At 39.7% G+C, this 17,638-nt stretch overlaps 1 long non-coding RNA gene across 1 annotated transcript; it reads right to left on the bottom strand.

The window, feature by feature from the left end:
- Positions 1-3,800: 3,800 nt before the first annotated feature.
- LOC135477689 (uncharacterized) lies at positions 3,801-14,463 on the bottom strand. Its single transcript, XR_010445227.1, has 6 exons — positions 14,282-14,463; positions 13,134-13,192; positions 11,785-11,817; positions 10,383-10,464; positions 9,083-9,124; positions 3,801-4,383 (listed from the first exon to the last, which is right to left on the bottom strand). It is a non-coding gene; the product is annotated as an uncharacterized LOC135477689 (long non-coding RNA).
- Between the last annotated feature and the right edge of the window lie 3,175 nt (positions 14,464-17,638).

The raw sequence follows: 17,638 nt of genomic DNA, 5'->3' as shown, positions 1-17,638 counted from the left end.
CCCAGACACTTGCGTGTAGAGTATCAACCCAGGTGGGCTGCTACTGACAGCCCTGAAATTTGACGTTTGCCATTAGCCATGTAAGATTTTGGTTTTAATGAGAAAATCATATAAAAATATTACTAACAAAAAATTTAAAAACTTTGTCCTCTTTATAGGTTACACATGCGCAATTCCGGAAATTGGGACCAAGATACGGTCGCTGTGAGTTAATACCGTGTATTAACCGTGGACTATAAATCAGAAAACCGGGTAGAAGACTTTTATAGAGAGGGATACGAATCAATGATATCAGGATAACGAAGAAATGGCCTAATTTTGGTCTTCCTGTTAGCTGTTGTATGGTTATTTTACGGCACGTTTATGAAAATGATAGGCTATTGTAGCCTAAAATTTATGCTGAAGTGGAATATACTCGTGCGTAAACAAGGATGATGTTTACAATCCGAAACAAACAAATACCACAAACACAGTAACGCTATCAAATTCTGTATGTTACAAGCTTGTGAAAGTAATCATTGTGTTAATGGCTTATCACCGATGGGCCTGGACTTTCTGTTCCAGGTAAATCAACTGTTTTGAACCGAAAAACTCAAAACAGGACGCAGCCGTTATCATCCGGATGATTGAAAATTGGGACAACATAATAAGCCACAGCATGATGGTTTGTTTGATTGGTGTTCTACGTCGTGCTCAAAAATATTTCTCTTATATTATGGTGCTCAGCCCTGTGGTTGGAGGAAACAGGTCAGAGCTCGGGGACATCAATAGAGATATGGTCGTCGATACACGGTTTATACATTGGCTGATTTATTGTTTCAAACACAGATAATGACTTTATTACCGTTTGTATTCAGACGTCGTTTTCGAAAAACATCAAACAATACACCCTTTTGTACTATTACATAGATAGGATCCTGGAGTTGTTTTTTCGTCTAATTGCAGAGAGGTTAGGTTTATGGGTAGAGAAACGGGCGGCAACTCGTGGAAACCACTGAACAGAGTGAAGCATCTAAACTCTGGACCTAAAACTTCAGTAGATCTGGCAGCATAAGATGGATTTGAACACCGGATCACTGTTCATTCGGGTATTTATATGAGGCCGTTCACAGGTTCAATAAAGTGACAATGGAAAATGAAACGCCTCTGTGTACTTACACAACATCTATATCACATTTGTTTACAGTGGTCAGAGTCAAGATATCTACATTCCACAGATGTAAGAAAACTGTGTATGCTCTCCGAAGCTGACAAATTATTGGCAGTTTGTTTAGTGTGGTTACGTGAGGTATTTAATTGGAGTTCAGGCAGCTGAATCAATGGTAGAGATTGTACACATTTGACTTACCTGTAAAAGTGTTTGGAAGCCTGTACCATCCTTTCCATTTCCTGTGCCTGTGTTGGAAACGTTTGAGTATAGTTCTACACTCTACATTCCACTGTGAATAGTGCGTTTTTATACCATCTACGGGATGGTAGCCTCCAAGATTGTAAAGCTTTCAAGGCTGTACAATAAGCCTTTTCTACCTCCTGAGTACCTTCGGGCTGGAGGGGATTTCCCTTTAGTCCAGTGGTGTACGTGTGTCGACTCAAAACCCAGAGGTAGGTGGTTCATCCCCCAAAGGGGTCGTGCCATCACAACTGATGCTGCAAGCAGGGCGAGATGGTTAAAGCCTTAGCAGTACAGTACCTCAGTACAGTGTACTTACATGTCTATATCCTATAGGTATTGTTACGACAGTGTATGATCGGCGATTATGTATCAACTGGAGTTGGGCATATCTTGTGCGTATTATTGAGAAGAAAGTCATATTAATGGTACGATAGTCTGATTAGATAAACCATAAATAGGTAAATAGACTCGTCCTTCATGCAAATGAACCCCAGCATCAGCCCGTGCTCTACACTGTTTAAGTTCTTATAAAAAGTCGTCGCTGTTGGGTTTAACTGTTTAATTGAAATGTACATATATAACATATATTCTTGAGTACGGCGTAAAACACCAATCAAATAAATAAAATATATAATATGTGACAGAATAGAGCTCTATCAAGGTTAAATGGTTGACAGCTGCATGTTACCTGGATTTGTGAATGATAACGATATTCTACACACTCAAAATGAGTCACCAGGGTATGCAGTACAACACAGGCTGAATAGGTATCATGGAAAATACCAACCTGTATCTTATTGTGCAGCCTCATAACTTCCGACAGTGATTCTTTAGTTTCTTGTAGGACTTTCTCCAGTTCACTAGTTTGTCGCCATTTAAAAGTAGATTTATAGACAGCCAGTACGAAAACACCTTCAGCAGCCATGTCGGGACTTGACTCAGTATGGTAATATGGCCAAGCCTGTGAGCTGTAGTAGTTATGAAGGTAACTTGAGCCTATATACTCTATGATAATTAGGCTAAACATTTGAACATGTCTATCTACAGAATTTTAGAGATATAATAAATACAACATTACTAATAGTGACGAGTAACACGAACATATTTTACTTAGTTTAAAAGGATTATGAACTAAGGTCAAATTTAGCCTTCCAGCTCCTCGTGTTTTATTATGTTATTGGTAGAAACCACAGTACAGACTACAACAGTTGCTATACACTTCGATCAACACTGATCAAACAAAATGTTTAAACCGTAAGTATTGAATTCGCTCCAACCTAGAAGTAGGTCAGCATCATTAAATTCATTAATGACGTACTATCGCCCTGAACCCAAATCAGTCGTTTTCCTTGACAAGAAAATATTTTGAAAATATCTATTGGCAGTGTCAGATGTTCACACACAAGCTGAGAGTCCATACAAAGACACGCCCCAAGTCGTACGTCTACTTTGTGTCCATTTGAGGACGACCAGACCAATTAAATACTGTCTGAGAGTAGGTAACACGATCAAGTAAAGCAACTTCTTCACCTGATTGTCTTACAGGACTTACCTATCGATACAATTCCCACCGCGTTTCACAACTCGATAAAACTGCGCAGATTGAAAGAGAAAATAATTAGCTCTGAGAAATACACCTCATCTGACCAGGGGAGGTAAATCCCTCAATAAACTTTTACACTGGTATAAGCTGACGATGGTGTATCACGGTATCACGGGAGATTAAGTGAAATCGCGCTTTATCACGGTACAAGGGAAAAGATAGTAAAAGCGAAATCAAATCATATCACGGTATAAAGAAGATGATGGTAATAGGTGAAATTATAGTATATCACCACATAGGGAACATGATGGTATACCTGAAATCATAGTGTACCACGGTATAAGGAAGATGATGGTATTGGTGATATCATTGTTTCTCATTACATTAGGAAAATGACGGTATAATTGAAATCATGATGTATCACCGTATAATGGAGATGATCTGAAATCATGGACTATCGTGGTATAAGGGAGATAATGGTGTGTCGCGGTATAACGAAGATGACGGTAGAAATGAAATCTTGGTGTATCGCCGTACAATGGAGATGATATAATTCAACTCATCGTGTGTCACCGCATAACGGAGATAATGATATAGGTAAAATCATCGTGCATTGCGGTATTAGGAAGAGGATCCATTGCACCATGATGATCCGCCGATGTTCGTGGGTTTCCCCCAAGCTCTGTCCGGTTTCCTCCCACTATGACGCTGACTACCGTAGTATAAGTGAAGTCTTCTTGTGTACGACGTAAGACACATAAATAAATAAACAGAGTTCTGTGTAAGTAAATTCAGAAACGTCATAAACAAATGCATGCAAATTCAAAGTGTATTCAGAAATTGCTTGAAGAAACACATAATACGTGCAGAGATGATTGCCGCTTTAATTTAAACGTACATACAATAACACTGACTGAGAACAGTTTATTCATAGACTCAGGGATGCATAATATGTAGAGACCAAGATATGGTCACAAACCAAAGCTAATTACTTTTTTTACTTATTTTTCTGTCTACACTTAGCTGTACTTGTACCCATGTCCGTGATAAGGCTTATCTTACACCCGTTAATGTAGAACTGGGGCCATTTTCACAAAGCGGCGTACGACATTTATTTTTCTTACATTGTCATACGATATTTTGTACGTCATTATTAACGTACCATTGTCCTATCCGTGCGATATCGTACGAGTAAGACATCTTTGTGAAAGTGGCCCCGAGGTTCCCTATGAATGTTCATTCCTCTTCTTTCTACCTGTTATTCTAGGATAATGTGGTTCAGACATCTTGCACATTCCACATATTGGCTCCTTTTAAGATATTAGTAGCTTTATGCATGCTTTTTCCGAGCACACCACACCTCCATTTGAGGTGCGTCAGCACCTGTTGCATCGGTCAGTGGATTGAAAACTATCTCCAGGCTTGTACTTCTGTCGGTTATGGCCACCTGTAATAAATCGCAGTGCAAGATAAATTCAGAGATCTTTTACTCTCTAAACAGTTTGTTTTCTAAACAGTTGTTTTGTGATCGTGAGGGCTTCACACCTATGTATGTATTCTTGAGTTTTACATCATACCTATCAATTAGTCGGTCATATGACTACGAGAAGTCATTTGAGGGGGGGATATATACGGTGTCTCCGTGTGGCAGAGCGAGTCCATGCCACCTTTGTGCTGCCACCACTGAAGTATCATGCCGACGACACCAGACATGACACACCCATCCAGTCACATTACACTGACACCGGACCAACAAGTCCTGTGTTTTCTTGTTCTAACTTCTCGAGGCAAAGCAAGAATGATTTCTAATGTTTTAGGTATGACCCAACCCTGTGTTTCCCGACTTCGAGGTGGACGTTCTAACCGTCAGGCCTCTGAAGCGTTCTCTTGGTGTTCTGTGCCAGACCTACGTATTATGTAGTATTTGGTCAGTATTGTGCAGCAGGTGTTCAGTATTGTGCGGCAAGTGCTCTGTGATGCTAGTGGAAGATCTGTATTGTGCGACTGCTGCTCTGTATTGTGCGGCAGGTGCTCAGTATTGTGGGGCAGGTGCTCTGTAATGCTAGTGGAAGATCTGTATTGTGCGACTGCTGCTCTGTATTGTTTGGCAGGTGCTCAGTATTGTGCGGCAGGTGCTCAGTATTGTGGGGCAGGTGCTCAGTATTGTGCGGCAGGTGCTCAGTATTGTGCGACTGCTGCTCAGTATTGTGCGACTGTTGCTCTGTATTGTGCGACTTCTGCTCAGTATTGTGCGGCAGGTGCTCAGTATTGTGCGGCCGGTGCTCAGTATTGTGGGGCGAGTGCTCAGTATTGTGCGGCAGGTGCTCAGTATTGTGGGGCAGGTGCTCAGTATTGTGCGACTGCTGCTCTGTATTGTGCGGCAGGTGCTCAGTATTGTGCGGCAGGTGCACAGTATTGTTCAGCAGGTGCTCAGTATTGTGGGGCAGGTGCTCAGTATTGTGCGGCAGGTGCTCAGTATTGTGCGACTGCTGCTCTGTATTGTGCGACTTCTTCTCAGTATTGTGCAGCACATTCTGAAGCGTTCTCTTGGTGTTCTGTGCCAGACCTACGTATTGTGTAGTATTTGGTCAGTATTGTGCAGCAGGTGTTCAGTATTGTGCGGCAAGTGCTCTGTGATGCTAGTGGAAGATCTGTATTGTGCGACTGCTGCTCTGTATTGTGCGGCAGGTGCTCAGTATTGTGCAGCAGGTGCTCAGTATTTTGCGGCAGGTGCTCTGTATTGTGCGGCAGGTGCTCAGTATTCTGTAGCAGCTGTCACAAAATACTAAGAACTATGAAGTAGATACCACTATAAAAACATCCATCTGAAAACACAAAAGAAATCTGTAAAAAAATTATATTATGAAAATCAAGGCAGAAAGCTTCAAAGAAGTCCAAGTTATCAGAATTCCATTCCTTCAAGGACGAAATATTCGACGATGAAACCTTCAAGGGTTTTTTTTTTCACCAGTCAGAAGATAATACTTTTATAATTACATGATGTACATGTATCTAATATATACATGCTGCTAATTTTTCATCACTTTAAATCGTATGCATTCATAACTGTTTTATTCAAAATATGTTGTAAAATATTAATAGAAATTTTCGTTTCCTCGACTTGAATAGTCTATGTGACATCACTGTGCTTAAGGCTTTATTCCTATCATATGATGAATAGTCAATGTGACATCACTGTGCTGAAGGTTTAACTCCTACAATATAATGAATAGTCATTGTGACATCATTGTGCTGAAGGTTTTACTCCTACAATATAATGAATAGTCAAAGTGACATCACTGTGATTAAGGTTTTACTCCTACAATATGATGAATAGTCATTGTGACATCATTGTGCTGAAGGTTTTACTCCTATCATATGATGAATAGTCATTGTGACATCATTGTGCTGACGGTTTTACTCCTACAATATGATGAATAGTCAAAGTGACATCACTGTGCTTAAGGTTTTACTCCTATCATATGATGAATAGTCATTGTGACATCACTGTGCTTAAGGTTTAACTCCTATCATATGATGAATAGTTAAAGTGACATCACTGTGCTTAAGGTTTTACTCCTATCATATGATGAATAGTCAATGTGACATCACTGTGCTGAAGGTTTAACTCCTACAATATAATGAATAGTCATTGTGACATCATTGTGCTGAAGGTTTTACTCCTACAATATAATGAATAGTCAAAGTGACATCACTGTGATTAAGGTTTTACTCCTACAATATGATGAATAGTCATTGTGACATCATTGTGCTGAAGGTTTTACTCCTATCATATGATGAATAGTCATTGTGACATCATTGTGCTGACGGTTTTACTCCTACAATATGATGAATAGTCAAAGTGACATCACTGTGCTGAAGGTTTTACTCCTATCATATTATGAATAGTCAATGTGACGTCACTGTGCTTAAGGTTTTACTCCTACAATATGATGAATAGTCAAAGTGACATCACTGTGCTGAAGGTTTTACTCCTATCATATGATGAGTAGTCAATGTGACGTCACTGTGCTTAAGGTTTTACTCCTATCATATGATGAATAGTAAAAGTGACATCACTGTGCTTAAGGTTTTACTCCTATCATATGATGAATAGTAATCGTGACATCACTGTGCTTAAGGTTTTACTCCTACAATATAATGAATAGTCAAAGTGACATCACTGTGCTTAAGGTTTCACTCCTATCATATGATGAATAGTCAAAGTGACATCACTGTACTTAAGGTTTTACTCCTATCATATGATGAATAGTCAAAGTGACATCACTGTGCTTAAGGTTTTACTCCTACAATATAATGAATAGTAAAAGTGACATCACTGTGCTTAAGGTTTTACTCCTATCATATGATGAATAGTCATTGTGACATCACTGTGCTTAAGGTTTTACTCCTACAATATAATGAATAGTCAAAGTGACATCACTGTGCTTAAGGTTTCACTCCTATCATATGATGAATAGTCATTGTGACATCACTGTACTTAAGGTTTTATTCCTATCATATGATTAACGCGAAACACCATTAAACGATGTCCAGAAAAATAGTTTGATTTATGTTTTTTTTAATCTTTCTAGCTTACTGAATGCATTCAAAACATAGGATTCTGTGGTTGTCTGTTAGGACCCACAGGGTATCAGTGACGTCAGAGCAATATTTTTCAGTTGAAATAGTTGGCTTCAAAGTAAATTTGTTGAATTCATTCTTAGCTCTAAATGCATATGCTTTTTGAATGCTGAAATATAGCAATCTATGTGTGTCAAGTGGCGAAAAGCTGAAGTGACTTCACTGGTCCTAATATGGTCAGAAAGGGCCACAGCAGAATCCAAAGTTTTAAATGCATTTTACTAGGTCGAAAAATCTCCAGCAGCTCAAGGCCGCCGTCTAGGCCATTTTACATAATTTGCATAAACTTGTCCAATAACTTTGTAGTAATGATATAAACCTGACCACTGCGCATCGCTCATATTGACGGTTGCTATGGTAACTAAAACTCTCTTAATTTTATCTGGATTTTGTATTTAACAAATGTACGCAGGATGGTGCAAATTAGCCTGTCAGAAATATATCCAATTTCCGTAGTCATTATCTCCTTGATTATTTTTGTTACGGGCTGATCATTTCATAATATTTATTTATTTATTTATTTATTTGACTGGTGTTTTACGCCATACTCAAGAATATTTCACTTATACGACGGCGGCCAGCATTATGGTGGGAGGGAACCGGGCAAAGCCCGGGGGAAACCCACGACCATCCGCAGGTTGCTGGAGACCTTCCTACTTACGACCGGAGAGGAAGCCAGCATGAGCTGGACTTGAACATTTCAGAATATTTAACAGTTCTCTAATGGTATGCAAAAGCTGAAGGCATACTTATTTCAGGTTCTGCTCGGCAAAATTGAAAGAAAATATACGCGTATTCTCGTTTGTTGTGACAATTAAATACACCAGTTACTCCCCTTACATGATACACACTTCTTTAAACGGCTCCTGCCAGGTTACGTATGTGTGCTATGCTTACTTATATGTTCGTTGTATAAATCACCATCTTGAATTAACTAAATGTAATTAAGCAAATCCATTTAATCCTATATTCTGCACACGTGTACCCAAATATGCAATGTCGTGAACTTTGGATGCTGTTGTTGTTTCAATGAAATGATGATCGTAATGAAAAAAGAGACGTACCGGGTACCCTCATGTATTATTCCTAGTGCTGCTGTGGCAAACTGATAACGGGTTAGGCTAATTGGAAAGTGCGATCATTGCAGAATATAGATTTGCTTAAAACTTAACAAGGTATAAACCTTTTGTTTTTTGATTTAATGATTCATAGCAACAGCGGGGATTCCCAGAAGCTATAGACACAGGCGACACCTGGTAGCCAGGCCAGCCTCCGCCTTCCTTGAGCTGCTGGGGGGAGATAGTCTGAAAACTATATAAATCTTTTGTCCCGGACAGCATTTAATGTGTTTTTTTTTCGATATGTACTTCATGCTAGTGTGTTCTTTGCCTTTAATATCGATCTGCTTTATATGTTTTTGTCAGTAGCAATGTTTAGTCCCTCTTCTTGAAATTATAATCTAGCTGATGTGATCTGTGAGTGGGAAAAGAATTAAAACTTACCTTTTTCTACACTCATGCCGACATCCCCCGCAAAAACGAGGTCTGTGGAGAAATGCAGTCACACAAGGTGAGAGTTTGGGAAAGAAGAAATGTTACAAACGACGAAATGTACATCACAAAGGAGAAATTTTAACGCATGACGTGTATGGATATGACTTAGAAGATGCATTTCCGGGCTAACCTCCGGGACGTTAGAAAAACTACAATATAAAGCCATTTTTACGTTTGTTAAGCCATATCATATACTCTGTTCTAAGGAGAGAAAAACAAGCGTATTATGTATCCCCTAAATGTGGGTATGTGACATATCCATACATGTATGCATCGATACATTTGGCTTGTACACTCGATAGGACCTATACTTCGATATCTACGGTACATCTACATACAGTTTAATAGCTATTCTTATGACACACTGGGGTCTCCGGGACCAAGACGAATAGCACGCCAGCACGGCGCAATGACACAGGAGCCTCTCAACAATTGGGTCGCTGTAAGTTCAAGTCCAATTCATGCTGGCTTTCTCTCAAATCGTAGGTGGGAAGGTCTAACAGCAATCTGTGGTCGACCGTGGGTTTACCCTGGGCTCCGCCCGGTTTCCTCTACCATAACGCTAACCGCCGTCGTACAAGTGAAATATTGCTGAGTATGGCGTAAAACACCAATCAAATAAATAAATATATAAAATAAGTTAAAGACTTTATTATTTATACATCAGTGAAATCCCAGTATTTCCTTCACTGATAAAAATGATATCTTCACTAATTAGATATCGCTTTTGTTATTACATTTTCCTATTACATTGCTGGAGACCGTGAAATCTTCGTGGACGGCATCACAAGGCCTTTCACTTCCGCGCAATATATAGCTCGCCAAAACAAGAGGTAAAAATTCCTCATGTGCTTAATTTACGTAAAAACTTATATTGCATTAGCATTAAGCACCTTTGTAGAACGGATAATTACTACATAGAGCGTTTAAAACTGTAAAAAGGTTTTGTGAGCGCGGACGTGAACAAAATTGCAGCGCGTATGAATAGAATCTGAAATACGACGAACATGGCACATTGCTTATTTTTTTCACGGATGCAACAGATAAACTGATACACATGTATATACATCTAGAGTATCATTTCCACCTCTTGCTGGAACAATATTTGTGGTATTCACCTTCACTGTGCAATATCCTTTATCACTGGTTTGGTTTGCTGGTGTGTAACACAACGCCCAAGGCGGTCAGATTACAATAAACTTAAAGTCTGTGCCTTTGTAAAATTGAATTGATACCTCAAGTTACTTACACACAGGTCGTCCCCGCTGGGCAATATGCAAGGAAACACGGGTTAATAGGGCAGTTGGCGGGAGGCTGGTCAGGTGGACAATCTAGGATCGATGAAAATATGGAAAAATGGAAAATACTCTTTACACCAGATTAGTTGCTCTAAACAAAAGTTATCATTAGTTTCTATTGTATTCTTCTATATTTTACTCTTGAATATCCCTTTGATGTTTTTTGAATTAGTGATTGTTTGGTTGATTGGTTGCCTGTCTTTCAGGTTGTCTGTTTGTTTGACTGGTCGACTGATTATCTATCTGTCTGGTTGTCTGGCTGTTTGTCTGGTTGATTGATTATCAATCTTTCTGGTTGTCTGTTTGTTTGATTGGTTGACTGATTGCCTATGTATATGCTTGTCTGCTTGTTTGATTCGATGACTGATTGTCTGTCTGTCTGGTTGTTTGATTGGTTGACTGATACCCTGTCTTTCTGGTTGTCTGCTTGTTTGATTGTTTGACTGATTGTCTGTCTTCTTGGTTGTCTGACTGACTAGAATGAGATTATAACGCCATAGAATATTCACTTACATGGGTATTATCTAAGACAGCTCAGTTGGTTAGCGCACTGGCGCAGCGTGATGACCCAGGGGCCTCTCACCAATGCGGTCGCGATGAGTTCAAGTCCAGCTCATGCTGGCTTCCTCTCCGTCTGTACGTTGGAAGGTCTGGCAGCAACCTGCGGATGGTCGTGGGTTTCCCCCGGGCTCTGCCCGGTGACCTCCCACCATAATGCTGGCCGCCGACGTATAAGTGAAATATTCTTGAACACCAATCAAATAAATAAATAAATAAATAAATAAGACAGAGGAAACCGGAATGGACAGAGTAATTTACAGAGAAATGGAGAGAGTAACAGAGCAAAAGTATTTATTTATTTATTTGATAGGTGTTTTACGCTATACTCAAGAATATTTCACTTGCACAACGGCGGTAACAATTTAGGCTGGGAGGAAACCGGGCAGAGCCCGATGGAAACCCACAACCATACGCAGGATGCTGATGGACCCTCCCACGTATGGCCGGAGAGGAACCGAGCATGATCCGAATTTGAACTCACCGTTACCGCATTGATGATTTTTGTTCCCGGGTAATTGCAAATCACCAAACGCAAATCACCTCGGCCACGGAAGCCTCCAGATCAAAAGTAAGGCTGGTATTAAATCAACGGTGTTTAAAATATGGTATAGATTTTTAGTTTCGATAAAATAATAAATACTAATCAAGTAAAACATTTCTACTAAAAATTCAGTGAAATTCTCCTTTTATATGAGAAAAGGCCTTCAAGGGACTTTAGAAAATGTTGAAATTTTTATTACATGCTGGACCAGGTAATTTGTTTTTCATGCACCCTTGATTATTATTACACACCTGGCTTTGTAGCAAAAGACCACGAGCAAACACCTGAAACCAAGAGGACACAAGTTGAGTGAGAAAACACCCGGAATAAATCTTTTGCTCAAATCAACCTAACAATAAAAGATTTAATCTAAAAGTTGACATAGCAAACCTGGCTATGATTAGTTACCCACTGCCTATCATGGTTTACCACTGGCTATCATTGGTTTCCCACTGGCTATCATTGGTTTCTCACTGGCTATTACTGGTTTCACACTGGTTATCATTGATTTACCATTGACTGTTATTATTTTCTTACCGGTTATGATTGGTTTCACACTGGCTATTATTGGTTTCACACAGTTAACAAATGAATCATCTACTATAGATACAAGAAGTTGTGAAATCGTGCAAATAAATATATGCACCATTATTTCTAAACATGGAATATGTATAGCTTCAATAACAAGAGATCACACGAATAATGAATAAAAAATAATAATGTTTTCTGAATGCCTGGTTGAAATATATATTAATCTGTTAATCTTACCAGGAAAGCCTGTTAATAATATTCTGTTATATTCAACATAATATCCTTTTAATCTAATAGATTCTTTTAATTAATCAGTTGAATTAACAGAATATGTGTGTTATATTTATTAACAGAACAATCTGCTGCAATAACAGAATTCTAGCATCACACAGACAACAGACTTTCTGATAAAATGAACAGATTAATTTTTTGAGTGTAATAATGACTGAGAATTCCCCTAACAGACCGGGCCAGTTTTATTTAGCTTCCAGGTACAACCTGCCGCCATGTTTTAGCAGACGTGTTATTGACGCTTTCAAGCCGCATAAGGGCAGGCAAAAGAGTTAATTAGATAATTCAGTCATCAGTAAGAAGGAACATATTATTAAGTCACGCCAAGAATATTAATCTTACCAGCGATTAGTAAGTAATATTTTAGTGAGAAAATATTCCAGTCGCCGCTTCAGTCGACCTTTTTAGTAACGATATCTTTTTTAACACGTTATCTCTTACGCTACATTACTAGCTTATTACACTTCAAGCGTTGCCCCAGTCAAAAGTGACCAGCACGTGACCAAAGAATGAGGGCGCGAGCTCGAATCCAGGACACACTGATTCGCCTGCGGTTTTAAATCAGGCTGCTTGCCAGGTTTCTTTCAGCCATAAACCTCATCACAGTCATATCTGTGGACAATTTTTGAGCTTGGCCTTTAATTCCCGAAAAAGAGACACGAATGTGGCTACAGAGTGTTAAAGGAACTGTCCCACTATGAGCTAAAGAAGATTTATCACGTGATACTTTACTTATGCGCTACTTTTTGCAGTCCTATACATACGTACGTAATCTTACCTCCGAGTACGAGCACAGCCAGAACAACACGAAGTAGGGCCATGATTTGTCACGTGTGGCTGCAGCGGAGTAAAGGCAATTGATATAAACTGACGAAACAATTAGCTACATAACTCTCCCAATCCATGCACAATCCTTGTGCAGCGCATGTGCCAGTATCTACGTTCGCTTCACATCACTGCAACAAGTACTAAAATTTATACAGAAATCTTGAATAAGCCCGAGGGTCACCGGGGCAGGAAGTCATGTCAGAAAACATAAAAAACTAAAAATGTTTCTAACAATACGTCATACACACACATTTTCTTCATCTAAAGAATACACAATTTTATTTCTAACCAACATTTTGGAACATTTTTATTCATGAATGCTGACAAAAGACACCAGAGTAAACGCCACAAAGGCTCCAATGGTCAATCTTGGTATCTGTAAAATCAGTCATACTTGCTGCCAAAATTGCCTTTAATTAAAGACATGTAGCACCACAGTCTCCACTCCTCGATATATTACACGCCCATATTATTGCAAAGAAAATACAGTTAGAGTTCTCTTCCATAAACCTGGTCTCGTCAAAACTATTCAAAAATAAGTGACATGCTCGACAATGGGCATGGAGAGTAATTTATTTTACAACGGCTGCGCAAACATGCGGTTCGAACAAACTCCCGGCAGCTACACAGACAACATTAAGCCGTTAACCTTAACCAATGTCAAACATGGCAGTATCAGAAAACCTGGTTTAGGGGGAATTGAATAGCAGTCCAAGGCACTCGTGTCTCTCTCCGTCAAAACATTCCAGAATCTGCTCGTTATTCAGCATGGCATCTTCGTGTCGAAAACAAGCCTATGGAGGTTCACATTATGAATTGGAAAAAAGTACTCTAACTGCATTTTCTTCGCAATAACATGGACGTTCAACAATGATCTTGACACCACAAACACTGTATTTATAAATGAACACGTTGTTGTCAAAATACACACGGATGTATGACTGTGGGAGAATTATATCCAACAAAGAAACAGAACACCTGAAAATGTCTTCTGAGCAAACTGTTCAGTATAAAACTTAAAAACTCAAGTATTTCCATTCACGTTCGAAACTGTTTATGAATTAAAAGACACGTTTTCAAATGCGTGAAATGTCTTACCTTTGCGCTCTTAGTAGTAACGTCTTGAAAGCTTCGCCTCTTTACCGACAGTGAAAAATTTTACCAGCATGTATTTGAGAATGACTTATGAATATTCATCTCTCTTTCATCCTTGTGGGCGAGGAAAACAGTGTATAGGCCCACGGGGTTCTGCTGACGTAAACCACTGTCCTCTATTTGACAATATGCCTTTAGGGATAAAAAAAGTACCACAAAAATGCATGCAGACAAAACAGGATGTTTTGTATTCTTACCGCAACTCGGTGGAAGCTGATTGGCTCTGACGTAGCTTAATCCCAATACCTGCTCCTGCTTCCTGTTAAGAATACAAATCACAAGGTCACATCCTTCTGTTCAAGCAGCTCAAAGTCTTCACAACACATAGGGAATTGGTTCTCATCAAATGGTTTCCCTTACGACTCTCGACCGTCCCTTTTCTTCAAACCTTCCTACTTAAGGACTCTGACTGTGACCATGATGGCTGTGGTTCTATCCGTGGTTGCAAAAAAAAAGGAAGACGGTAATTGATTAATCAGTAGAGGCTCAGATTAATCATCATATTTAGATTATAATACTAAAATAATGTCAGAAGTTTAACGATAAAATTTATGAAAAAGGTGATAAAAAATCACATCACCGTGTTCAGACAAACTTAGTTTAATACTATTTTTTTCTTTTTTCTCTGTATTACGGTTTAGCTCAAGCTATAAATGAAACCGTTTCTCCGGTGTAAGGAAAGGTGATGCTTGTCACGTTGGAGTTTGTCAGGTATCTGCTGAGGTGAGATTTGTCAGGTATCAGATGAGGTGAGGTTTGTTTGGTACCTGGCGAAGTGAGGTTTGTCATGTATCTGCTGGGGTGAGGTTTGTCAGGTATCTGCTGAGGTGAGGTTTGTCAGGTATCTGCTGAGGTGAGGTTTGTCAGGTATCAGATGAGGTGAGGTTTGTCAGGTATCTGCTGAGGTGAGGTTTGTCAGGTATCTGCGGAGGTGAGGTTTGTCAGGTATCAGATGAGGTGAGGTTTGTCAGGTATCAGATGAGGTGAGGTTTGTCAGGTATCTGCTGAGGTGAGGTTTGTCATGTATCTGCTGAGGTGAGGTTTGTCAGGTATCAGATGAGGTGAGGTTTGTTTGGTACCTGGCGAAGTGAGGTTTGTCATGTAGCTGCTGGGGTGAGGTTTGTTTGGTACCTGGCGAAGTGAGGTTTGTAATGTATCTGCTGGGGTGAGGTTTGTTTGGTACCTGGTGAAGTGAGGTTTGTCATGTATCTGCTGGGGTGAGGTTTGTTTGGTACCTGGCGAAGTGAGGTTTGTAATGTATCTGCTGAGGTGAGGTTTGTTAGGTATCTGCTGGGGTGAGGTTTGTCATGTATCTGCTGGGGTGAGGTTTGTTTGGTACCTGGCGAAATGAGGTTTGTCATGTATCTGCTGAGGTGAGGTTTGTTTGGTACCTGGCGAAGTGAGGTTTGTCATGTATCTGCTGAGGTGAGGTTTGTTTGGTACCTGGCGAAGTGAGGTTTGTCATGTATCTGCTGAGGTGAGGTTTATTTGGTACCTGGCGAAGTGAGGTTTGTCATGTATCTGGTGAGGTGAGGTGAGGTTTGTCAGGTATCTGCTGAGGTGAGGTTTGTCAGGTATCTGATGAGGTGAAGTTTGTTTGGTACCTGGCGAAGTGAGGTTTGTCATGTATCTGCTGGGGTGAGGTTTGTTTGGTACCTGGCGAAGTGAGGTTTGTCATGTATCTGCTGGGGTGAGGTTTGTCATGTATCTGCTGGGGTGAGGTTTGTCAGGTATCTGCTGAGGTGAGGTTTGTCAGGTATCTGCTGAGGTGAGGTGAGGTTTGTCAGGTATCAGATGAGGTGAGGTTTGTCGTACCTGGGGAGGTGAGGTTTTTCCGGTACCTGGGAAGGTGAGGTTTGTTAGGTATCTGATGAGATGAGGTTTGTCCGGTACCTGGCGAAGTGAAGTTTGTCCGGTATATGCTGAGGTGAGGTTTGTCAGGTCTTAGATGAGGTGAGGTTATTATTCATTCAAATCATTAGCCATATACCAAGCATGAGTATCGACCGTCTATACTATACCTGTACCCTTGAATCTCTAGCGACATATGGAGCATGACAATCAACACTATACATGCACATTTGTGCGAGAAACTCGAATACGTAGCGATATATTTTGTTCATGAGACTCGAGTGACTGTTGATCTCTTGTGTCGGAAACTCGAATCCTCAGAGATACATTGTGCATGAATCCGAGTGCCCATATTATATCCGTAGTTTTGTGCATGGGAGTTGAATACGTAGCCATATATGGAACATGAGACTCGAGTGCCTGTTGACCTCTTGTGCCTGAAACTCGAATACTTAGTGCTACATTGTGAATAAGATCCGATTTCCTATTGACCTCTTGTCTATGAGACTCGGTTCCTCGACAATATACTTTGCATCAGATAGACTGCCAGATCCTATATGCATCAGCAGAAGTTTTAACTAATGTAAATATAAGCGTCACGTCCGACACTAGCTCCCAAAGACAAAGGTATGTAAGAAGTTATACAAATAAGAAATAAAGCCGGTAACACAGAAGAGAGAAGCGGTCATCAGTTTTCAATGATGCGGGGCAGACAGTGGATATTTCAGGCATGATCTTCCATATCAAAGTTCAAATTCGTAGTCCATGAATGAGTTCCAGATCGTATGGTAATCATCTACCATATTTCCTCTGCAACAATTTCGACTGTAGGATACTGCGTCCAGGAACAGACTGTTGTATCTTGTTCAAAGACACTGGATTATGGTAGCTTAATTTGTACCTACGTTAATCTTTAAACATTACCATGCTTTCGTTGAAACATTAAACTAAATTAAAGAAAAGAATTCTATCACAGGGATGCAATTGGGCATTGTGAAAGATTATTTTTTAATTTAAATACATAAACATTACAATATATTCTTATCACGATTACAGAGACAAGGTTTGCTTGCAAGTACTGTATTACCCTAGGAAAGATAACATATTACATTAAAATATTTTTATTGCAACAGAAATATCATGAAAAATAAAGAAAAGTTTTTTGAGATATGTCCTTGAATGGTTATTGCGTTGACACCTTTATAACAAGGTAAATCTGTATCCCTTATTCCCGCCAGCATTATAGGAGTTTACTTGGCCAGGAACCATTTGTATCCCTGATTCCCGCCAACATTTTAGGGGTTTACATGACTAGGAACCATATGTGTCCCTGATTCCCGCCAACATTTTAGGAGTTTACTTGACCAGGAAACATCTGTATGCCTGATTCCCGCCAACATTTTAGGAGTTTACATGACTAGGAACCATATGTGTCCCTGATTCCCGCCA

This window comes from Liolophura sinensis, chromosome 11 (assembly GCF_032854445.1).
Source record: "Liolophura sinensis isolate JHLJ2023 chromosome 11, CUHK_Ljap_v2, whole genome shotgun sequence".
In the NCBI taxonomy this organism is placed as follows: Eukaryota; Metazoa; Mollusca; class Polyplacophora; order Chitonida; family Chitonidae; genus Liolophura; species Liolophura sinensis.
This window is presented reverse-complemented; position numbering and strand designations above follow the sequence as displayed.